This window comes from Podarcis vaucheri (genome assembly GCF_965113315.1).
Source record: "Podarcis vaucheri genome assembly, chromosome: 10".
Lineage (NCBI taxonomy): Eukaryota > Metazoa > Chordata > Lepidosauria > Squamata > Lacertidae > Podarcis > Podarcis vaucheri.
The window spans coordinates 20,070,884-20,097,170 of record NC_138748.1 but is presented as its reverse complement, the minus strand read 5'-3'; the positions used below and the strand labels follow the sequence as shown (position 1 = coordinate 20,097,170).

Here is a 26,287-nt window from a genome sequence, read left to right as displayed (position 1 = left end):
TAACCACCGTATATTAAATGGTCTGTCTTAAAAACAATCAAGTTACATAAAGAGAATAATCTGACTCATATTGAAAGTTTCTTCTTTTTAAGATAACTTCCACACTTCCACACCAGGTTCATTAGCATTGCTGCGGCACTGTTTTTCGGCAATCAACTGGAAGCAAAATTAAATGGGAGTTCTACACTACACAACCCATACCCCCCCCCAAAAAAATCCAACAATTCTTGTACCCACAGCCCAAATCCACCTTTGTGCTTAAATTACAGCAAAGGCTATGTTTCTCCCAGCTGCTGTCCCTTTAATTACTAGGTTCCACCATGTCCGTTCTAGCCAGCAGTTTCTGCCACTGTAATTAGTTGTTTCCTGTTACTTCCATAGCTGCAGCCTTCCTAATTTGTTCCTTGATTAGTCAGATGGTCCTCTTCCATTTGAGGATGGGGGCTTTATTCTCTGGTTTCATCATTGCAGGCAAAGAAATTGCTCCTTGCTTTTTATTTAACTCTTTGGCCTGATTCAAGCAGGGACTTTCTTGTGTTCTTTTCATGTGTTTCTTCCATCTCAGAATCACCAACTCATTCCTATTGTTCATTCATTCATTCATTTATTAACATCCACCAGATTCCATTTGGGAAGGTACACCATTAACAGGACACTATTCATATGAATGAGCCTCCCTTGTATTGTGGAAGGTGAAGATCAGACTGTCACTCAAACTAAATCGGATATAAATAAAAGTTCAGAAGATTCCTGGAGAAGTAAATGGTTCAGAAAGAATGACTCGGGGCAGCCTAAGAGTAGTTATAATGCTTTTTATTATTTAAAAATAATGGAATATGAGCAATGTGTCAGCCAAAAACAAAAACAATAAGTTACTGTTTAAGCTCACTGAAGAAGGAAGTATGAAGCATGAGAAACTTCAGAAGTAACTGGCATATAAATATCACTTACTGTTACAATGGATGAGTGGAGGAGCCAACATCACAGCTGCAGATGGGATTACAGACAATGCAATGTTTGATGGCGATGTGAAATTTAAAGCACTTTTATTCTAATTGTTAATTATCTCAGGGACCATTTTGTAGCATGTTGGGCCAAGCGGAACAGCATGAATCACTGTCTAGCCTTAATATAAATTATAATGTGGCTCATGCCAATGGTGGGATGACATAGACAATTTTATAATGGCATATCTCCTGGCATTATTTATTTGGGTGTTTCTGACCTACCAAGGCTTTTTTAAAGAAGCTTGAATTGGCTTTCTTTGGTCACATTGTATCCTTTTTTAAGGATGTATGAGCTCTTGTTATTAACTTTTGTATCATGCTTAGTCTTCATTGCTCAAAGTACATGAGCAAATGTATGCAGCAGATCTTGTCTTTGAGAAGAGCATTGTCTCAACGTTGGCTTTTGTATTGAAATTACCTGCCATGTAATAAACTCAAGCAGCTGAAGAATGTAATTGTAAAGATCCGTTTACACAAACAAGGCACTTGTGGTAAGTGAATTAGCTCTCAAATATCGAATGCACAATGTATTTTTCCAGTTCATGTCTGGCTTTCATGATGCCTCAAGATGGAAAAAAAAGAACCTCGTCGCCGAGCCACACAACCTGAAAGCATCATTACAGTCAGATTTCCATTCCAATAAACATGTTCATCCAATGACCAGGACAGAACCATTGAGTCATGCATCAGGTGACTCACAAGTGCCAATATAAATTTCTGACTCTCCTAACCAGATCTGAGCATGGTCTTTGCCCATTCCTAAATGTTTTTATCTGCTTTTCATTTTACCATCAATCCACCTGTTCAACCTTCCCCTATCTCTTATACTTACCCCCACTTCCAAAGGTTGAATACCTGGCTCTGCACTGTATCTCCTGGTAGTGCTCAAATTATGGCAAGGCCAGTGGGAGGCCAACCACTTATTTTTTTGTGGTGCCCACCTTAACTAACATTCTTAGGAGGCTATAGGGGTTCATGACCTTGCAGAAATGGGTAGGGGGCTGGCAAGTGGGGTTTATGGATTTTTACCCCATAATCTGAGAACTGTCTCCTAGTGTTCAGTTTGCTTTGCGCCTTAAGTCTTTCTCTTGACTAAGATTATTAAGTAGGGTTGCCATCTCTCTCTCTTTTTTTATTGGTCTTGCTCTCATGTGTTTAGCAGCAGCCAGCCTGATGTAGAGAAATATAGCAGGCTATTTCCATGCTGGGACAATTGTCACCTGATAAATTTATGCTGGGTGCTGAATCATGTGTGATGTGCTGCGCCCAAAGCACAGATCCATACAGGAACATAATTTTCTTAACTACAGTTATTCACTGAACAATTACTCCTTCTGGTAGCAAACTCAAGCTGTGAGTGCTGATAGACATGGATCGAGAACACTGAGGAATAAAAGGGAAGTATCAGAATGCTTTGGGGGAACCCCAAGATTTGTGAAAGTAGGGGCGAGATAAGGGGGCACTCCCCCAAAAAAAAATCTGAATGAGGACTAAGCATGCTTAGTAGCCACAGAATGTTGAGTTTCTGTCAAAAAATAAAACAGAAAACAAGAGGTGTGAGATTGGATTGCCTTATTTGAGCCTCTTGTCTAATGATTTAGACATAGAAGGGCATTGCCATGTCCTGCCCCAAATAGACTCGGAGCTCCCAGGAAAGCAGGCTATAGTTGCAGTCCTCTGAGCCAAGAGGCATAGCAGCCAATGTAGAAGAGTCACTTTCATCAAGGTCAGGTTTCCGTAGGCAATGTGAAGGTAAGCTTGGGCAAAGTGAAGTCTTGATCACAAGGCCGAGGCTGTTTTGCAGAGCAGAATAAGGCAGCAGTGATCAGGACCTTGGACAGATCACCAGTTAAAGGTTTCTCACCTATAACAATGGGAGCTGTTGCTTCAGCAAGGGTGCAAAGATCTCCTGAGACCAACCTTGTAGTACGGTTGACTCTGCTTCAACTGTTTGGCGTATTAAAGTTTCTGGTTATAATGCAAGGGCCATAGGGAGAGAGTCTTCTGAAACAGGTGAGTCCGGTTAAGCCACATCTTCTAATCTGGAAGGACCAAGTAGGGGGAATGAAGACTCCTTGCCCTGGTTGTTGTTGTTTTGAGCAATCGTATCTCTCTTGGTCCACAGTTAGCTGATACAACCACACACATTCCTACAAGTTGCTTTCTTTTCATGGGCAGTTGGTTGTAATCATACATAACTGGACCATAGATTAGCAGGGTTCGGGAAGCTTCGTCAGTTCTCAAGGATAGTGATAGACAGCAGGAGGACCCACCAGTGGATCATAGGCCAGTTTCTCAAGGAAGGAGAAAGACAGAGGCAGAACCATACCAAAAGAAAAACAAAGGTGAGACTAGTCTGAATCTGGTATTAGTACCTTACGATAAAAGTGGGATTTTTTATATATATAATACAGTGTTACTTTTAAGCTTGAGGCTTACACCTGCCTCTTCCTTTATTTTTTCCAGTCTCTGGTGGTTCCCTAGTGCCTGCTAGTTGCTGAGATTCAGGCTGAAGCAGCTAGATTAAGTAGACCTATTTATTGGTCAAATGTAACAAAGTGCTATGCTATATTCTTAAGATAGGGTGCATGCTCACACTCACTTAACACCATTCAGGTATGCCTTAACCATGAAGCGATCTTGAGTATTCGCTCTTGCTTTATATATTGCCAGGAGCAGCCAGGTCTAGATCTAGGAACCTTTGGCTGTGTTCATGGTTGCCCCTCCCACCCCCACCAATATAGCAGAACAGTGACTTGGAACAACTTTCATCAGGGAAGTCCTTTCAAGTTCGGGACTGGCACCCACCCATCCAAGCTGGTCATTGAGCCCTCCTGGACAGGAAGTTTTGTAAAGGGTTTCCTGTTTGGGCTGGGATTTGCCTGAGCAAAGAAGTCTTCCTGGCTCCAGTGAGTTTTTCTGTTCTGACTCCATGTCTCAACTGCTAATTTCTGGCTCACTTCAGGCTGCCGTCTGTGGCTCAACACTGACCCAAATTTTTAAAAACATTGGTAGAGCTAGGCTACACACACACTATATATTTAAAGCACATTTGAAGCACATTCTTTCCCTCAAAGAATTCTGGACACTGTGGTTCACACCCCACAGAGTTGCAGTTCGCAGCAATCCTTAACAGACTTCACTATACAGAAATTCTTTGAGGGGGTAAATGTGCTTTATATAGTGTGTGTACACAGCCTAGTATTTCTGCAATAGAAGAAATGAATTCTATATAGTGTGTGTACACAGCCTAGTATTTCTGCAATAGAAGAAATGAATTCTTAGATGCACATATACTTTGAACATTTTTACATGGCAGGCCACAAGTTATTTAGATTAAAACTGCATATTGGGTTCTATAGCAAGCTAGACCTTGGGTCATTGGGTAGCTCAAAAAACTTTTTAAAAAATCACACCCAAGCCAATGATATTTTTTGAAGATACAATCTGAGCAGATAGTTTTGCAGAGCCCCATGGCTTGAAATACTCCATAGTCAAAGAGATGCAATTGTCATTCTTCATTAATGCTTCCCTTGTTACTGCACAGGGAGAGTTATTCTCACTGCAAAGCAATTCTTATGAGCCTCAGAGTCTCTGCCATTCTCCCCTGCTTCCATGGGCAACCTTTAAATTGACAAGGTTCGTTTTCTTGTCCCTGAAGACTTAAGTTTTGAAACAAATCAGCCAGCAGTGGAAGAGATCCAAATGCTTCCTTGTTAATAGAGTCTGAGAAGTCTGCTCCCAGGATAGTAACCTTGTCTTTAAGATTCATTATAGCTTGACCATGTAACTTGCTGACTGCGCTCACGCAGCAATTCGTAAAATGATCAGAACAGTATTCGGTCCCTATGCAAAAGACTCCTGAATGGCTTGAACAGGTTTTTGGGGGGTTTTTTTACCTGAGCCAAGTTCTAGTGCAGGAAATCAGCAGCACTGCTGTAACAGTTCTTTCTCTCTTCCCCCCGTGGGTTGCACAAGGTTTCAAACTATAACTCAGTCATGTGCTTTCAGCATTGTGACACCAATTCTCTAGAATTCCCTTTCCTTAGAAGTGAAACAAGCTCCAACATTGTTAGGGATTTCATTGTTGGTTTGGAAGCCTTCCTTTGCTCCCAAGCCTCCTCAAGTTAGTCTATCTTATCTTTGCCTTTTTAAATTCTTTCTGGTTTTGAAGTTTTTTTAAAAAAAAGATATAATAATACTGTTTTATATCTGAACACCACTCATATATTCTGAAAATCAAGCAATCAGTGTGGAACTTTATATATTCTGTAAATCAAGCAATCAGTGCGGAACTTTATATATTCTGTAAATCAAGCAATCAGTGCGGAACTTTATATATTCTGTAAATCAAGCAATCAATGTGGAACTTTACTTGGAATGGATCTGCCAAAAACTCCTTACAATGTTCCCTCCCACTCCATCTTATAGCCCAAATCCTCAGCAGAGGTGTAACTCCATGACATTATCTTGCCAGATCAACTGGGGATTGAGAGAGTTTACAGCAAAGTAACTTTAGCTGCAACTGCTAAGCAGCACTGGATAATGAAGCTGCCTGCTATAACCAAAAAGTCGGAGGGGGGGGGAGGTGTTTCCCCAGAAGAAGGAAGAGGAGGAAGAGAAAGTCCCACTTAATTAAAGTAGAATCAGCGTGTAAGGCTGCAATTTGGAACTGAATCTTTCAAGACCAGTCCCATCCACTTTACTAAGCCTTGTCAGGATTCAGCCTTGAGGAATAGGGACTATTTTCAGGTGACACCATGTGTGCCCAGGAGGGTGACCAAGGGTCTGGAAACCAAGCCTTATGAAGAATGGTTAAGGGAGTTGGGTATGTTTAGCTTGGAGAAGAGAAGACTAAAAAGTGATGTGGTATCTTCAAATATCTGAAGGGTTGTCCATGGAAGATGGAGCAAGCTTGTTTTCTGCTGCTCCAGAGGGTAGGACCCAAAGCATTGGATTCAAATAACAAGAAAGGGGATTCTAATTAAACATTAGGAATATCTTTCTTACCATGGATTGGGCAACCTCAAAGGGGGCGGTCTCTCAATGACTGGATATTTTCTAAGCAGAGGTTGAAGGGCCATCTGTCTGGGATTATTTAGCAGTAATTCTTGCATACCAAGGGGTTGGACTCATTGGTTTTTGGGCTCACTTCCAAACCCACAATTTTATTATACTGTTATTCTATCATTCTAATTCTACAAGCATACTGAACTTAAATAGAGGGACCCGGGACATATGATCAAACCCAATATTTGGAATGAATTATGGACTAAAAATATAAAATTCACGGCTTGCTTCCTTATAAGGGAAAATCTTATGAAAATGTACTATACATGATACTTGACCCCTGTAAAACTAGCAAAAATAAATAAATCATATAATAACAAGTGCTGGAGTTGTACGGAACATACAGAAACATACTACCATATGTGGTGGTCCTGTCTAGAGAGACAAAGATTTTGGAATATGATTTATGAAGAGATAAAGAGATTGATAAAAATTACATTTAGCAAAAAACCGGAAGAATTTTTACTAGGAATTGTTTCAGATAATATTCCCAAAAACAAAACCAGGTTATTTACGTATGCGACGTCATCAGCAAGGTTTATAGTGGCAAAACACTGGAAAGATAAAAATACACCCACTAAAGATGAATGGGTAGTCAAATTGTGTGAGTACTTGGAGCTCGCAAAGCTGACAGATGCAATAAGAGATAAACCTTAAAAGATGGTGAAAGAAGAATGGGAATGTTTAAATAATTATCTAGGGGATAAAGGTTCATCAATAAAGACCTGGTTATGTTTAGAATGATACCGCATAGAGAAATGTTCCCTGATACCAAGATGAAGGATTCTATGGAATGCAGATAGAGAGGATTGATAAGAATAATTATCTGTTGTGACCTTGACGGAAGCATACAATAGATGAGCCTTCTTGTGTTTTGGGTCATCCTCCCCCCTTTCTTTTCTTCCTTATCCTTCTTTTTTCCTCTTTCTTTTTTCTTTCTTTCCCATAATGGCTTATGTTCTATGCCATGTAGTTTGATATTTTTTGTAGTTTTTTAGCCTTTTCCATTATTATTATCAAGGATTTTTCTTTTGTAATTTTGGTTGTTTATATTTATATGTATAAAAGAAAGAAAGAAAAAGAAAGGGGGGCTTGACCATTAAAAGGATAAGGCCATTTCCTTTCTATGTAAAATGGGGAGGTGTGGGGACAGCAAACCACTTACAAATCTACTAGAGATGGAATTCGCCCCGATAAAGCACCATTCCTGTTTATATGCTTGTATGGTTTGTCATAGCAAAGATCTTGCTGTTACAGCACATCGGCCGCCAGGTGGCAGTCCCCACAGTGCCGTTCCTTAACTCATCTGAAACACAATAAACGTGTTACCTCGCCAAGAAAAATGTTATTGCATTATCCTTTCCGCAAAGATTAGTTTTTTTTCTGAGTGCCTGCGGAAGTTTTCGAGGTTCCCGTACCTTTATGTAGCTCACCAGCTACACTGTGTATTTTCTTTCCTAAATCGTTCCATGTGGTTCCTTGTTTAGATTATTGCAGATTTTCCTCGTGGTTGTCATGTGACCAGTTCCAAAAGCCTTTGAGGGGACGTGCACCTTCTCTTCCCTTTTACATTCATAGAAGGATACAATCCCCAGGGGGGCGTTGATAAAAAGGTGGCATTTCTTGTGAATTTGTTTGTGGCTCCTTTCTAAATGAAAAGAAGGTGAAAGAACTGTAAAGGGGAATTCTACACATTTTCTTTCTTTGGTCCTGGTATTTGGCAGCAGACAAACCAACGGATGCCATGGGTCCTCCAGTGGAATATAAGTGGCATGGTATATGTGGAAAACAGAAGGCAAGACTTCACTCTTGTGTCGATGAAGGACCAATGCACGTGTTGTGACTGCCATATAGAGATGGCTCTAAACTGCTACACATGGAGCTATGTCACTAGATTAGTGAATCATATGAAAGCAATGTCCAACCATATGAACTTGGTGCGTTGCAGCACGCACTCCCCATTTAATGTTCTTGAAAAGTTGTGTTACCATGAAGGCATCTTTTTGCAAATAGGTAGCTTTTGTGTCATTTTCTTTGCTGGGTGCACATAGTTGCATAAAGTATAGTAAGAATGAGGGAGGAAATAAACTGTCACTTCTGTAGAAGGGAGCATCTCTAAGAAAGTAGGAGGAAAGAGGAGGAAGGACCTGAGAGATCACAACCACTCCCAGGTCCAGCCCTACCATTAGACAGAGTGAAGCAGCCACACCAGGCAGCTGCTTGGATGTGTCATGCAAGGGCAGCAAATGGTTAGTTAGTTATTTGGTTTTATTTACTTTATTACTCTCGCCCTGACCTAGCCACTGTGATCCACGCGACGGTCACCTCCAGACTGGATTATTGTAACTCGCTCTACGTGGGGCTGCTCTACATGGGTCTACGTGGGACTGAACCAGAAACTCCAGCGGGTGCAGAATGCTGCAGCGAGACCCCGTCATCACCACACATGTGCGCCATCACACATCATCTAGTATACCCACAGTTAAGTGACATGTGATTTTATGCTACGACGGTTTCTTTACCGCATCGTCTATGGCTCAGGAAACTTCTAATGAAATGGTGAGGCTGCTACTTGGATGAGAATAACATCGTGTGGATGACGCACACAAAATGCATGACTGGGATGCATCAAGCCCACTTCAAACTTCCGTGTGTACACAGCCTGACATTGTTTTCACCATTTAATGGGCTCTGTATGCTTTTTCAATAAGTGAAGCATGGTTGTGTACACATTTTGCTCAGTCCAAGAACAGTGGATTGTTCAAACATTGCTTTCTGTGGCACATGGAAAGCAATGTTTTGTGGCTTGTTTTGACTCAGCCTGCTGCTTGTAGGCTCTGTATATAAACTGAAATTCTATTATCAAGCCACGGGGACACTGCTTAGGTTGCAGACATTTTACATAGGTTACAAGATTATTGTAAGCAATCCATCATTATGATGATCCCCGCCTTTCTCAGAACTTGTCAATTTGTCCTTGACAGAACATGAAAATGTCCCCTATATATCTTCCGCCTCTACTTGCACATATTGACTACAATCCTGCACTGGTGGGGAATGAGGAGGAGGAGATATGTGTAGCACCCAAAAATAGAGGATGTTGATCTGCATAAAATGTGCACCTGTGAATTAATATGTATAGGAACAAATTTAGTACATATATACATATACACGTGACATTAGCCACAATCCACATTTGTCCTGCAGTTCCTTGAGAAATACTGCTGTTTGTTGCATTTTCCCTCCAACTAGTTTCCATCGTATTTGAAAATGTAAGACACGCTCACTTTGTAGTTAAGCTGAGGTGTGGTGTGTACATTTGAGACAGCCGTTGCACATGCACAGGGGAAAGTGCATACTCAGTTTCAGGGGGGTTGCAGATGCAGGGAAATCGAACAGGTTTGGTGGATGGGGGGGGTGAAGACATCTCTGCCATCTCTCTGGTGTGTACAGAAACATGCAGAAGCGACTTCAAATGCTGGGTTGAGGGGGACAACCTCATTGCATTTTAAGCCACTAATGCGTATATAGCCTTAGTTTGCTTTCCTGGTGCTAACAGTTGGTGGGCAGCTTCTGGTAGTTTTTAATAATTAAACTGGACTTGGACCAGAGAGCCATTCAAACACAGGGTGCCTTCAAAGAGAGAACTAACCACTCTGAAGTAGGGCATGGGGCCACCCTAAAACAGAGTTGAGTGGCCAGATGGTGTGCAGGATCCCATAAGTGACCCTTAACTGCAGATTGTAAGCCTGTCTGTTTCACTTAAAGGTAAAGGTAAAGGTACCCCTGCCCGTACGGGCCAGTCTTGACAGACTCTGGGGTTGTGCGCCCATCTCACTCAAGAGGCCGGGGGCCAGCGCTGTCCGGAGACACTTCCGGGTCACGTGGCCAGCGTGACATCGCTGCTCTGGCGAGCCAGAGCCGCACACGGAAACGCCGTTTACCTTCCCGCTAGTAAGCGGTCCCTATTTATCTACTTGCACCCGAGGGTGCTTTCGAACTGCTAGGTTGGCAGGCGCTGGGACCGAACAACGGGAGCGCACCCCGCCACGGGGATTCGAACTGCCGACCTTTCGATCGGCAAGCCCTAGGCGCTGAGGCTTTTACCCACAGTGCCACCCGCGTCTGTTTCACTTAGGATGTTCTGTTAAGAGCCATGTATGCTTATACAATAGAAGTTATAATAATTCTGCACAGAGCTCTGAAATGTATCTTGTTTGATGAATATAAAAGCCTCTCCCTGAAAGCAGGCTGTGTTTTCTGACCCTGTTTTCTTATGTTTTCATAACCTTCCTTTGTGCCAATCAGTGCTACAAAGATGAAACATGAGGACTTTCTCATGAGAAATTATTTCCTCGCTCATCCTGTGCACGGTGGAAAGTTTGCCAAGTCTTCGGAGACTCCGTGCTCCCGAAGACTCAGTGCTGGCAAACAGACAACATTTGCATTTGTTACTCTTAACAATGTGCAAGCCTTGACACATAATGGAGCAACACCTTGATGTAACTTGAGGACAGGAAGACAAAATCCACAGATGACTGGTCAACACGTAATGCTTGCCAACATACAGCAGCAGTAAGTAACAAGGAAGGCACATTAATGTTCCATCCAAATGTTCTTCAGCCTCTGGGGGTTCTAAAAGCCTCTGTAGTCTTTGCCATCTTTTGGCAAACAACAAAAGAAATGCTTTTTTGTTCAGCGAACCCCTTTCCCCTTTTGCTCATCTGCATACATATATATTAGCTTTGCCACCTGGTGGTAAGCAAGGCAAACTGCACACTTGTAGACTTCGAACAGTTTGGAATTATTTGTGTGTTACGGCGATCCAAAGAGCTGGGGTCAATTGCCAAGCAATCTGAGGTGATTTCTGTGTGGCAACACATGAGGCGAGGCCTTGGAGCCATCTCAGCCAAACGGTTGTCAATTAGCAAAGTGTCATTTGCTGTAACCTCGAAGTAGGAAAAAAATGAGTGTCCCAAATACCACAACCAATGTACTTCATGGTAAATCAGGGGCCACCAGCCATTTGAGGCCAGTGGCCACCTTTTGAATGTTGAGAAAGTAGTGCAGGCACCAGTCACAAAATGGCTGCCATGGGGACATGGAACAATGCAAAATGGCAGCCACTTCTATATAAAAACAGTAAAAGAGACAGGAACACAAAATGGTATAATTGTTTTAGTCTGTGAGGTACAGAGGTATGTGGCAGAGAGATATTTCTAAGCACTCTTTGCCATTACTGAATTACTTTTGGCGCTCCAGGTGGGACTGAGAAAGACTCTTGATCTGAAAGGCTGGAGAGATGTTGCCAGTCAGTGAAGAGAATATTGATCTACAGATAGACCAATATAATGGTCTGGGTCACTCTAAAGTGACTTCCTATGATTCTATGAGTAGAGAAAGATCAGATAATAACACAAATATTTCAGGTTGGTTTTTTCACAAGGGATAGTATATGATCTTTACTCAGCAAGTCAAAGGTTTGGGTATGTGGTGTGGATGTGGAACATGTTTTGAACCTGTCAGGAATCTATGTAATTGAATTAAGCAGTGTATTTTCTGAGCTGTGTGGTCCTATATAAATGTGTTTTGATGTGTTACAGTTCTGCTTTTAGTTACCATTATAGCCAAGCATTTCTCCTTCTGCAATTATTATTTGAATTGTTTCATGATCCTTTCCGTTTGACTCTTATGTACTTTGTGTAATTGCTTTTCTTATTTTGAAGGAAACATGATTTGTTGTAGCTGCTACTGTTGTCGTTTGCTCTTGACTGCAAGCATGTTTGTGGAAGAGCACAGTATACAAATATTTGTTCGGCTCAAAATTCCTCTTATCATTCTTTCATTCACTCTTCCACCTCCCTACACTTTGCCCCAAACAAACAAATAAAGGTTTGGATTTATTTGTCAACGGCGTCTAGGTGTAGTAGAGCATCTAAGAAGTAATTGCCTTACAAAGCACATTGTCAGTATTTGCTTATAGTTCCCTGGGGTGTTTAAATTCCCATCTGGACAGTGGCTTGTGCCAAAGTTTGTAGGCACCCGAGCTCATCTTAGCGTGATTGTTGGAAGAAATGCACGTTCCATGACTGAACGCTAGAAAATGATGGGTCCAAGTGTCTGTTCATATGACACATTTGTGATTCCTGTGAATGATTCTGTCTGTCCTTAAACACATCCCGGTATGGCAAAAATGTAATGTGCCAATCAGAGGATCCAAAACATAGCCCACTCTTGCCAACTGACTCACAATACAAGATGCGCCCCTCACAATCGGGTCGTGAAACAAACAGCTAAGCTGCTTCGTTTGAAAGGAGGAATTGAGACAGAAGAGCCTGGAATATCTTTGGCTATGTCCGTCTGTAAACCAGATTTGATTGTTGTCAACGGAGAGCAGGTGACCGTCATGGATGTTGCCATCATGGCCGAGCAATCAATAGAGAGTGTGGGGCTGGCTGCAGAAAGGACAGAAATATGGGAGATTGAAATATACTCAAAGTCGCAAAGTGATTTCATTCTCTTTATTCAGCTCATAGTGGTGAGGAGGAATGAATGAAAGTCCCCTCAAAGTATCTGCTTTATATACATTATTTACACGATGGGCTGCACATGATTGGCTAATTCTGGAATTCTACTGTAAGCCAATCAGGTTGTGGATTCACTTATATCTGGAGCATGATTGGGTGGTTCCTGCCAACCAATCATACTGCTGCATTGTTCTAGGACCAATCAGACTGCTGCAATTTGGATCCTATTGTTCTAGGACCAATCGGACTGCTGCAGTTTGGATACTATTCAACTCAATACATAACACCGACGATGACCAACAAGGCAATTGAAGACTTTGTAAAAAACTAAACTAAACACATCCATATACCTTTGTATCTGTTACAGCATTGCTTTGCCTTACAAGACTGTCATTATCAGACCTCTTATTACTGTGGCCAGGGACAGTCTGCCCTGTTTGACCTCCTGAGGCAAAACAGGAAGGTACTACCCTCACAAGATCTCACTGCAACCCAAAAGCCACAGCTTCTCTTCACTTGGGGGGGGGGTCAAACCCGCAAAGGCAACTCTTGGATTCTGCCACCTGAGGTGGCTGCCTCAGTCTGCCTCATTGACAAGGCAACTTAAAAAAGAGTGTTGTTGTGAAAAGTTGCTGTTGGGCACAAGCATAGTTCCATAAAATGGGGCTGTTTCAATGTTAGGGAAACCAATGGGATTATGCATTCTGCGCACAAGTGCGCAGGCCACCCCTGTAATATGGTTCGCATGTTTGATTTGTCCACACAAGTGAGCGGTCGAGGATTGTCACAGAGCCTAACTGTCATTAGTCACACAGTCCAAAGTTGGAGTTGACTCTAGCAAAAATGCGATCTCCACAGACTTGGCTGAGTGTCAGGCCTAATGAGCATAGCATTAGTTCCCTGTGGGTCTTACTCCATGAAATCAGCTTCTGACACCTTCTCTTTCCAGTCTTCTCCCTCTAACCACTCATTGTTGTCCCACCACACTCCCCGGGCTTTGAGCCTTCATCCCTTGGGGGTTCCCCAGCTGGTTCCTCCCATCATTCCTCTGTGTCCAACCAGTTCATGACAAGGATGGCGGGACTTCAGCCCATACCTAAATTGGAATATTTATGTAACTGGACACGTTCTTCTTGCTTTATGAAGCATTTATAGCTTTAAACCTAGTAGGGGAAGGAAATTAACAAGCACACATTCCCATTAAACAGATTTGTAAACATTTCATTGTTGGCTTTTAATCTGATTATTGATTTCATCTGTGTCAGCCATTCTTCTCTGGTGTGGCCATTATACAGTTAAGTTTTTGTTTGCTTTTACCGACACAATTATACTTATGCTTTTAGCAGAAAATGCCACAATTATTTAACAAAGGTATTTGGCTTGAGGACAAGCGATGTGTTTATTTAAATTGTATCCATTAATAAGGAAGGCCTTTAGAAAAAAGCAAAGGAAGAAGATTACACAGCAAGATTAACTGCTAAATAGGTTAATTTTTCTATTGTGTTTTTTCCCCCTTTACAAGCATACACATTTTTCACAATGCTGTTTGACTTGAAAGAGCTTTCACTTGCAAAGATAAACAAACTCATATAAGAGCTGGCAGTCAGTGCATTAAACTGAAAAGAAAATTAATTGTGCAGGTGCTATTATAGCACACAAGGTGGGAAAGTGCATGTTTATCAGGCAACTCAGTTTCCTCCCTCACACACATGCCAACAGAGCTGTGACAGAAGAAGAAGAAGAGGAGGAGGAGGAGGAGGAGGCAGTGGCGGAGCTTAATGCTCCGGTGGGGGGGGTGGAGAGCAGGTGGGGATGGGCTAGAGCACTCCTCTTCCTCCACCAGTGGGAGGGGGAGGAGTTGTTTGGATTTGAAATCCCACTTTATCACTACCCTAAGGCTTCTCAAAGCGGTCCTATACATTTTCTACGCAGAAGTAAGTCCCACTGAATTCCATTAGCCTTACTAGAAACATAGGATGCTGCCTTATACGGAGTCAGACCATTGGTCTATCATGCTCAGTATTGTCTACACCGGTGTTTCCTAAACTTGGGTGTCTAGTTGTTTTCAGACTACAATTCCCATCATCCTTGACCACTGGATTTGCTAGCGAGGGGTGGTGGGAGTTGTAGTCCAAAAACAGCTGGAGACCCAAGTTTGGGAAACACCAGGGGGGGTCCAACTTTTCACAAGAGTACTTTGACACAGAACCTGCAAGCCACGCATGGCCTTGTTGCATGGGGGTGGGGTGGGGAGCAGGCCAAAATTTGACACCTGTCCGCCCTCATGCTGCCTTCCCAAAGCTGGATAAGCAAGGCCTTAGGAGGGAAGGAGGTGTGAGGTTCTGGCAGGGTCCTAGAGCCCTCCTACCTCCTTCCTAACATTGAGAAAGTGCTGACTAGGCTTTGGGAAGGAGGATAGATGACTCTAGGATCCTGTCAAAGCTCAGCACCTCCTTACCTGTCAAGGAGCTGTCAACAAGCCAGGTCAACCACAGGGCAGGCACACACAGACACAGGAGGCACAGAATGCAGTTAGCTCTTTATTAACAGAAAATACCAACACAGCAGAGTCCCCTGGTTTGTATTAATCTAGCTGAAACATTGCTGAGACTTACCACTGGCCCCACCCTTCCCCCTCTATTTTTTATCTCCCAAAGAGATGAAGGATGCCTTGAAGCAGTGGGCTCCTCCTCTGGGACTGCCTGACCCATTGCTCAAGCAGGGAGTCAGAGAGGGAGGAGAATCAGCAGGACTGGAACACCTGCGCTCACATTGACTCTCAGCCTCTGTCCTGAAAGACCCTCCTTCTCCTGACCCCCTTGGATCACTCGACCCAGTGCCGGATTTATGTACAGGCTAAATAGGCTGAAGCCTAGGACCTCAAAATCTAGGGGGCCTCGCCAACCTTCCCGCTCTCCCCTCTCCCAAAATTGCAAACCCAAGACTTCATGCGAGGGCAGGGCAACTGCAGTTGTTTACACGAAGGAACCGTTAACAGATTTCAAGCCATCTAGAAATATTACGGAAGACTTTGCACATTGTTATTTAAATGCTAGGTGCATTGATGTGACTAAGCAGATCAATATAGATATATACAATACAATGAGATCATCAGAGGCTTGCTTTGTGGATGTGTCACAAGCTCTGTATCGAAGCACTGAGTGCAATATACCATTCTGCCAAGTCTCGTTTTTATAAAGGCTTTGCCTAGCTAACTAGCCTCTGCCACATCTAACCTGACCACATGAACTTTTGCCAAGTTTCAAGTGAGCATGCTACTCTTGGCAATGCATTTTCTGCTTTGTCGCTGCTTATATGGTGGGTGGAAATGTTGAGCTATTTTCATGGCCAGTTCTGAAAGTAGCTTCCACTGCTCACTTTGAAATGAAACCTCTATAAGAGAGAAGCCAGTTCACCTGATGGCTAAAGGTGCGAGCTGAACTTCACCTACCAAAGTGGCCTTTAAAGTTCAGGGGCCTCGATTCAACGCAGAAGTACGCATGATTGACCTCATAGGTATAACTAGCTTTTCAATGCAACCTTATGCATGCTAACTCAGAAGCAAGTCTCATTGTGTTCGGTGAGGCTTAATCCATAGTAGGCATGTTTAGGATTGCTGAAAGAATGCAAAGAGGAGATGTGTGGTCTCCAAAGTGTCAACTAAGAAGATTTATTGCAGCGCAGTGTCTTTCGGAACACAGGTTCCCTCTGCAGGAGCAATCTTAAACTTTCAAATTCTATGAAGTGGCTAAAGCCGCATGCACAAATACTAGCTGACTATCATGAGGAAGACAAGAACAGCAGTTTGTATTTGCCCAAAGTGCTTTAGTGTACTGTATAGAATTTGAAAGTGTAAGACTGCTCTTGAAAAAGGAACCCATTTGCCCAAACATGTTGAGCTGTAATAAATCTTATCAGTTGTCTTGGCCTTTAAAAAAAAAAAAAAGCAAAAAATAATAATCATGCTTTTCTTTATGGTTTCTGTGCCTGTCTCCCCTCCTATTTTGTTTGTTTGTTTGTTTGTTTAGTATTGCCACCTTGACAATGTGTTGGATTCTGTTGGATTTAACATTGCAGCCCAATATATGTTTAGTTATAAGTACATTTGACTGTATTCAATGGGGATAACTAACACGTAAGTGTATAAGATTGCCACTTTAGATTAGATGGAATGCTGGAGGCTTATGGTGATCTAATATCTAATTTGTAGATATACAAACAGAGTATAGCAGAAGCAAGCAGGTTTCTGCAGCAGGCAGCATCACTCCAAATACTGCATCATATTCCCCCCAAAAGCAACACAAAGCAAGCATAGGCCAATGGTATCAAATAGTATGGTATTAGAAAAACTAACCAACAAACTGAAACTGACACAGGGACAAATATGCATATGGTTACCCTTTATCACATACTCAGCCCAAAAAGACAACAGCAAGAACCTGCCCACAGCATTCAAATCAATCTGGCTGACCTGATCCAAAAACACCCACCTACCCCACTCACACACAAAAACAAAGTTCACCACAGCCAATCACAAACAAACAACCGCACCCTAGGCCAACCCCAACCTCTCTCACAACCAAAGGAATGCAAGCAAATAGTAAAGAGAACCCACGCAAGTGACGCTGGCACAAAACCCCACACGTACACTAAACAGAATAGTAGCATTGCCACCCAACCCCACCTCACTTACCATTCCCCCCTCCACTTTCCCCCTTTTCTTCCTAATGTAATACTAATGTCTCAACAAATGAAACTGATCTGTAGAAAATGTATCTTGGAAAAAGAGACATTGCACATACAGTGGTACCTCGGGTTAAGAACTTAATTCGTTCCGGAGGTCTGTTCTTAACCTGAAACTATTCTTAACCTGAGGTACCACTTTAGCTAATGGGGCCTCCCGCTGCCGCCGCCGTGCAATTTCTGTTCTCACCCTGAAGCAAAGTTCTTAACCCGAGGTATTATTTCTGGGTTAGCAGAGTCTGTAACCTGAAGCGTCTGTAACCTGAAGCGTCTGTAACCTGAGGTACCACTGTACTTTTGTAAAACGAAGAAGAAGAAGAAGAAGAAGAAGAAGAAGAAGAAGAAGAAGAAGAAGAAGAGTAGTAGTAGTAGTAGTAGTAGTAGTAGTAGTAGTAGTTTGGATTTGATATCCCGCCTTTCACTCCCCTTCAGGAGTCTCAAAGCGGCTCACATTCTCCTTTCCCTTCCTTCCCCACAACAAACACTCTGTGAGGTGAGTGGGGCTGAGAGACTTCAAAGAAGTGTGACTGGCCCAAGGTCACCCAGCAGCTGCATGTGGAGGAGCGGAGACGCGAACCCGGTTCCCCAGATTACAAGACTACCGCTCTTAACCACTACACCACACTACACTATACCACACCACAAGAAATTAGCATGCAATACAAGGATGGTTTAGTCAACTTAAGCAAAAAGAGAGGAAAAGCCTCATAGCTTTATGTTTCAGTCTGAGTCCAAATTCAGACTAACAACAGCCCCCTCCTCCTTTTCCCCCCTCTCTCACCTACACACACACAATGCAGAACACCGGTTAGACTCAGATGCCACCATTGAAGTTAAATCCTTTTGTTCAGTCCCCGAAAACACTCTAAACTGAATCCGACCTCTTCACAATAACTGAATTGTGTTGTGGGCCCAACTACAGATTCCTCCTGGCCTTGTGATTCTTTAGGGTAGTATGTACCCCACCAATCCCAGACCTTCCAGGTGTCCCTATTTTCCAGTGACAGTCCTGGATTTACAAAAGCCGTCCTGATTTCTGATTTGATCTCAGGATGTCTTGATTTTCCATGGGACAGCCCTATTTTCATCGGGAAAACATTGGAGGGTATGGAGTCATGAGACCCCCGAGACAAGATACTACATAGCTGCCCAAACTCTTTTCAAAGAGGGCTAGATTTGATGAAGTGAACAATCATTTTTTTAGGACTCAAGTTGTTGAGCACTTTTTTTAAAGGATTTTACCCTAGGAGATAGACTGCCACAGGGGCCGGATTAAACCGATCAGTGGGCCAGATTACACCCCCGAAACAGACTTCGGACATGCCTGCTTTAGGTCATTTGAACATAGCCCTCTATAGAGAAGTTTTTTAATGTTTACTGTTTTATTATGTTTTTCTATGTGTCGGAAGCCGCCCAAAGTGGCTGGTGCAAACCAGTCAGATGGGTGGGGTATAAATAATAAAATAATAATAGTTTTTGTTATTATTATGGAATAGGGCATCCCTATTTCCATTAGAGAAATGTTGAAGGGTAAGCAATCCACAAAACCCCACCAACACAATTGATCCACAAGGGATGTTCCACCAAAATCTTGGAATGGAACAAATGACTATTCTTAGGCTGATCAATATGTTTGTGCTGCCAAGCTGTGTAAACAGCAAAACAAACACAATACTGCAGCCTCAACAATACATCAAAGTGGGAATGCCTTGTAAACACTGCTCTTCCTCTTGCCCTAATGATCCTCAAGAGGGCCACTAATTGGATAGGTTTTGGCATAAGGCTCCGGACAGACTGTTTTGCATTCAAGAGGAGCTAGGGAGAAAATTAAAGTGGAACTCACGTCTGTGTAACTGTGCATAGGATTGGCTGCCACTGTTTATTTTGATGGAGGAAATGGTGGAAGGCCTTGGCTTCTGGTTATTGTATGGTGGGGCTGCCTTTGAAAAGTGCTTGGAAACCTAATTGGTTTAAAATGCAGCTACCAGGATGCCAACCAAGGCAGGACGTAAGGAGTGTATAATGCAGGCTTTATAACATCATCACAGACTTCCATTCAGTCTCCAGATCCAATGGAAAGCGGTGGTTTTGACCTTCCAAGGTCACACGGTCTGGACTTGGGAAAGGTTAAGGATCACCTTTCCCCCTATGAACCAACCCACACATTAAAATGTTTCTTGGGTGCCCTGTGTTAGCTCTTAAATAATGCCAATGGAGTCTAGAGAGAAAGGAAATCTTGATAACACTTTTCTGAACAAACTGAACACAACAGAATATAGAACTTGAGAAGAAAGAAACGGAAGGATTTTTGTCTTTTAGGGGCAAAGCTTGTACATAAGCAGGGTTAGATATACAACCAACATCCTAAAGAAAACTCCCTCCAAACTCCCTCGGACCTACACAGCCTATCTATGGTAAAAGGCAAGGTAAAAGGTAAATGACCCCTGGAAGGTTAAGACCAGTCAAAGGCGACCATTGGGTGTGGTGCTCATCTCACTTTCAGGCTGAGGGAGCTGGTGATTTGTTCACAGACAGCTTTCCGGGTCATGTGGCCAGCATGACTAAACTGCTTCTTCCACAATGAAAACCAGAGAGCATGGAAATGCCGTTTACCTTCCCGCCGGAGTGGTACCTATTTATCTACTTGCACTGGCGTGCTTTCAAACTGCTAGGTTGGCAGGAGCTGGGACAGAGCAACGGGAGCTCACCCTGTTGTGGGGATTCAAACCACCAACCTTCCAATCGGCAAGCCCAAGAGGCTCAGTGGTTTAGAGCACAGCACCACCCGTGTCCCTATCACATATAACCACCCTGATGCCATGGTGAGTACGAATAATCATGTACCCATATTTAAAAGAACATTTAGAGGGAGCCAAGGTTGCTCATGAGGAAAGGTTCCCTATTCTTGTGCTATTGCTCCCAGTGATATGATGCTGAACTTAGGTTACTTAGAATCATAGAATCATAGTTGGAAGGGACCCAAGGGTCATCTAATCCAATAATAAGAATAAGAATTTTTTTATTTATACCCCACCCATCTGGCTGGGTTTCCCCAGCCACTACAGTGCAGGAATCTAACCTAAAGCATCCATGACTGACTGCTTAAAAACCTGCAAGGAATGAGTGTCCACAACATCCTGAGGGAGACTGTTCCACTGACGAACAGCTCTTATTGTCAGAAAGTTCTTCCTGATGTTTCGTTGGAATCTCCTTTCTTGTACTTCAATGGCTGGGTCCTAAAGTTTTGTTGCATAAAATTGGTCTCTTCTCTCATGTTCGTTGGTTTACCTTAACTCCCATCTCAAAATAATTTTGATGCCTTTCACACATCCAGTCCTCAAGAAAAATAATGGCAAGCCCCACTATTAACATGAAATTGATCGCTGAGTAGATAGGCTTAGGAATTTGGCCTTTGATGGTTTTTATAGGACTTAGCTAGCACATGCCCCTCAGGGCAATGATTAAAACAAAACAAAAACTTGTGGAATTTGGGAAGTCTAAAGGTCTGATTAGATAACCTTATGTTCTCCCCCCCCCCTTTTCTTTTTTAACTCAGGAAGAGCAAACAGAGTGGCAGTCACAGGTGTGCCTTCCATGGTGCCTGAAGCTCAAATCAAATAAATCCTGTTCCTGGTCTCCACAGCAGCCACAGAAGTGAGAAAAACTTGAGGGACTAGGCCTATAATGCAAAATGGAACTGGAGAAAGGCACATACATAATCAACCGTGCTGTCTCTGAGGCACATCCCCTCTTCTTCTCCTGGGGTGGCAAAACTGCAAATAAAGCAGCAACCTGTGAACAAAGAAAAATAAATGTGCATTTCTGATAAGCAAAAAATCTGCCTTGGGGAACCGCAAAGGCTTGCTGCTTGTTTGGGGAGCAGACTGATGCTCTTTCAAGGCAAAGAATTGCCTCTTTGTAGGTGAATTTATTCAGCCTGCATTTCACAGTGGACTGATCTGATCGGATGCTGCCAAACTTCCTTGAAGATTGGAACACAACTCCTGGTCAGATTACGCGGGTCTCAAAATTTTGCAAGAAGTACACACAAAAATACATATTTTTTACATATAAATACGTATACAAAACGCTTACTTTAAACATGGCTGCATTGAAAATCATTGAAAGGTGCCAAGTGACATTTAAGAAGCTCATATTTCATAATAAAATGTGGCACCAAAATTTGCACGCTTTCAAGAACTTTGCATGAAACGGAATGACTCAGGCCTATGTTTCAGTGAGGGCCGTCCAAGACATTTTGGCAACCGAGGCGAACCACAAAATGGTGTCCCCACCACGACTAGGTCAGAAAGGGGAGAGAATATCTACATCAGGAACAAGGTAAGTGGAATCAAATCAACTTTACCCAATGGCTGAATTGGGAATAAAAGGCATCGCAGAAGAAAGGGGCCTGTGCTGAACCATGCCCAGCAGACCCCACAAGACAGACCCCACTGTTTCCTTCCTAGAGGTGAGAGGAGACCTATTTGTTGAGAGGCTGCTACAGAGGTGGCATTGTGGTGGGCTGCTGAGGAGGTAGCAGATCCAGCCTCTGAGGAGCTTGTGGTGACAATTGGCGATGCATTCCTTGGAGGCTGGGCCTCCTGCCCCTATGAATCCTGCTGCCAGAGGAGGTCACCTGACCTTGCCTCATGGTTGGGCCAGCCCTGGACTCTATACCAGTGAGACTTAAACGGACTGAGTTAAGCTGCGCAGCCTATCCTTACTCCCCTCTGAACCACTAGTGTCACATTCCAATTGAAATTAAAAAAATAAGGTCTTATATATATATAATAAATGTTCATAAATATACCAACCAAGCACGTACATAGATATGTGGACCACATGTCTGGAGCAGCACAGGAAGACCGTCCTGGAGCCATTTTGACTCCCAAACTGACCAAATGTTTTCTCTGCAAGGAAGGAGGTGGTGAGGGAACCTTCCCATTGTCTCAAGAATTGGGTAATCACCATCTCAAAGGAATGGTCAGACTACCAGGAAAGGCAATCAGATAAGGCATTACCAGATAACCTGGCAGAGAGGAAAAACAACAACATTCAAATCTCTGTTGTAGACCGCCTTTTCTGTGATGTAGGTATGATGTTTGTGGAGGGTGGTCTTGGGTTACATCCTTTCTGTTATGTATGCATGATGTATGGAGGGGTGGTCTTGAGCTCCAGGGAAGGCAATTTAAAATGTCTATATAAGGGCAGGCACCTTTGTTGTGGGTCCTCCTCCTTTCTCCTGTGTGAGGGAAACACCCTGTTGCAAAAGTTCAGTAAAGATCAGGCTTACTAGCTGCCTTGCTTCTCAATATTCTCTGGTTGGCCTCTGTTATTTTCTTCTACTGATGGAGAACCTACAAAGGACTCTATAAGGGCTCTTGCGCCCCCCCCCATAAGGGAATAAGGGCAGATTTTGTTTACTACACAATACTTGGAAGTGATGTATTATTTTCCCTTCTAAATTATAAAACATTGCAGGTCTCCGTAGCTCCCACCCAAAGCACTCTGCACAGAGTAACTGTGGCTGCTCCCTCCTAGGGCTTTTAAAAAGCCAAAATCCTGCTGATTGACTGTTTGGCAGAGAAAAGGTAAGCAGGAGCAGGGAAGGAATCCACTGCTGCCATCTCCTCCCAAACGGATGATAAGTGGGGAGTTTTAAAAGAGCAATTTATGTCCAGCCTCAGCTACTGAGTCAAGAGGGAAAATGTGCTGTTTCCACCAGCTAAGGATACACCCAGAGAAGTTTCTGATAGTCTGTTACTAGATTGGGATGTGGGTGTTTGTAACCACTGGCAGAAAGTGGTCAGATTCATCTGGCCGTAGGCATTCCTTACGGCTAGTTGCCCTTAGCTACAGATTCCTTCTTGGGGCTTCAGTGTGCACATGGAATTTTATTATGGACTTTTAAAATATTTATATAGCAGCACAGTGCTGAACAAGAAAACAAAAAAAAATCCCCTCTCCATCTCTGTTTTCACTTCCCCATTCAGTTTAATGGCGAGGGTGAGCAGATTATTAGAAATGAATTAAAATACATAGGCCCCTATAGAAGCAGCATTTTATGTCTATTTTTGTGCTAGTAGAACTACATCTCACTGTTGTCGGGTTTTTTCCCCCTTGGTTTTAAATGTTTTTTCCCTACATCCTTGAAATATGGGCTATGTTTGCAAAGCAGCCTAAATTTATTTGAATGCATAAGTGAAAAATGCAGGTCACAATTGTTAATGGTTGATATATGTACTTCTGTCCTGTACGTTCAGAAATGACAGTAAAGTATTTTTGTTTTAAAAAATAAAGCAAATTAAAATGTAATTAATTAACTATATGCTGGTGAGGACAGAGAGTTTTAATATTGCAAATCCAAGTATATCAGGACAAGTACAGTTAAAGAGACTGCAATTTGCTTTAACACTGTATTTATCCTTAAAAAAAAACAACTCTCCTAAATAGTGCTTCTTCTTGGAAGCACTAACAGAATGTGAATATTTATTAACAGACATTCCAAACTAAGCAAATATGCAGAATATAAATGCTGACCTAAGTGATTCATATGATCATATTAGTTACTTATCTTCCAAGTAGGTTAGATGTCTCTGGGATGGTAGGAAACTCAAAAAGATAAACATATTGCAAAAGCACTAATGATATCCAGTTTTGCTTTATATTTCCCTTTTTAAAAGCCTCCTAGTTCAAATATCTGCATGTGTAAAGTTTTTAGTTAAAACCTAACAAGATCAGAATAAATGTCATTTTCCATAGCAATATGGAATTTGAAGAATCAGAGGTAACTTGTAACCTCACTTCCCCTTTACCAACACAAATCATTCAAATAATACTGTTACAGGTTTAGTGGTTGAGTTGGATCGTGGGTCCCAACCAAACCTGTTATTTTACAACTGTAAGATTGTAGTTGGTAGTAGAAGAGACTGTTGAAGAGATGAGACTAGTTTCTTTGTTAAGTTAATGGCCTGTAAGCACCCTATTTATATGTCTAAAGAGCTGGTAAAAGCATGTGTGTTGTCAGTAGAGACACCTGATGGGAAGGGGTAAGCCACTTGGCTGGATGGTATGTCACCCTAGGGGTCAATATGCCAGGGAGGTAGCTTTTATTTTAGTCTGGGCTGAAGCTGGGAGCTGGAAAAGAGTCACAGAGGCTTGTCTTGCTCCAGGCTGAATCCAAAGCTATCGCCTTGAGCAGCCTTCCTGGAGACCTAATGAGGATGCAACATCTGCTGAAGTGTTAATGCTGTGAATCATTCCATCTTATACAGTCATACATTGTGTTACGTTCCGCTCTGGTTACGGACTTTCAGCGTTAAGAGTGGTGGACTCGTAATCTGGTGAACCAGGTTCGCGTCTCCGCTCCTCCACATGCAGCTGCTGGGTGACCTTGGGCTAGTCACACTTGCCTGAAGTCTCTCAGCCCCACTCACCTCACAGAGTGTTTGTTGTGGGGGAGGAAGGGAAAGGAGAATGTTAGCCACTTTGAGACTCCTTCAGGTAGTGATAAAGCGGGATATCAAATCCAAATCCAAGCCCCGGAAGTGTTTACTTCTAGGTTCGCCGCCTGCACATGCGCAGAAGCAATCTGCACACTTTGCACATGCGCAGAAGCAATCACGCCCTGCACATGCACAGAAGAGGCACTCTAGTTACAGACTTTTTGGGGTGCAAACAGCACCCTGAAACGGATTAAGTCCACAACTAGAGGTACCACTGTACTCAGTTGTATGCATGAGTAAATAAAAACATATCTTAAGAACACCACAGTCTCCAGTGACCTTCATTCTAAGGAAAGAGAACCCTAAGTAAGTGCTGGTACCCCTGAAGTCTCTTGCTACTCAGAGCCTGGCATGCATGCAATGATATATATTGTTATGAACTGGGGGGGGGGGCAGTAGGCAGTTTGTCGAAACCCATCTAACTCCTGGATCCAGCATATGTTACAATGTAAGCCAGGCTAGTTTCCTGGTGAGGTGCTAGCCTAGGTAATGCACCACTATTGGGACAAAGGAAGTGGATCAGTGTGAGACAGCAAACAGGTGGAGCCCCTTCCTTCAACTGGCTGGTGGTTAGAAAGGCAAAAGAACAGGGTTGAAAGTTGAGTGATGTGAGCTAGAAGCTAGAACAAAAACTGCAGACTGGGCAACCTGAGAGATGCAGAGTGATACAGATTTCTGTGTGAATCCAAGGCTGCAGCTAAGGGGGAAGCAAAGTGGGTGTTAGTGTTGTGAACCTCTCCACCATAGGCTCAGATTGCATATACGTGTAAATAAACCATATATCATAGAGACACCACTGTCTCTGCTGCACCTCATTCCAAAGGAAACACAAATCCTGGGCAAAGTGGCTGAACCCCTGAATCCTGCACCATTTTTGGAGATTGTGGTGGTGTGCAACGATATCCTCTTACTTATGTGCACTGCAATCCTACGAATAAAGGACATGATACAACTCTGATAGAGAGTTTTTATATCTATTTTTCTATTTCTTTTTCTCTCACTCAGCTTTTTATTTCTTGCCTTTTATTCTCTCTTATTTTCGCTCCTCTTTATCTCTTTCTTTTTTAGATTAGATTGGTTTTTATTGTATTTTAAGTTGAAAACTTTCAATAAAAATATTTGGAAGGGAAGCAAACACTCTCACATACTGTTGCTGAGGATTTTTCTTTTCTCAAATAATAGCTTTTTATTATTATTAAGGAACATAATAGGATACATCTTCTCCATCTGTTTCCTTCCCACCCAGACTTGCTTGCGCTGAAGACATTGTCAACCCAATCTTGCAATGATGGTCAGAACAGAAGCGTATTTAAGAGAGATGGACTAAGAACTGGAAGCCCATTTGAGACTGTCAGATGCCTTTTGACATACGTCAGTCAGCGAGTAAAGCTGTTACAGCACTGAGTGTTTTTTGGGGGGGTTTTACAAAATA

General features: G+C 42.7%; 1 long non-coding RNA gene across 1 annotated transcript in view; it reads left to right on the top strand.

Annotated features, from left to right (window-relative positions):
* The window catches only part of LOC309541751, a 43,443-nt gene extending 20,146 nt beyond the window's left edge, over positions 1-23,297 (top strand). Inside the window, exons 2-3 of the long non-coding RNA XR_014223883.1 lie at positions 20,904-21,688; positions 22,832-23,297. This is a non-coding gene — a long non-coding RNA (uncharacterized lncRNA). The remainder of the gene's footprint in view (positions 1-20,903; positions 21,689-22,831) is intronic.
* The last annotated feature ends 2,990 nt before the right edge of the window (positions 23,298-26,287 follow it).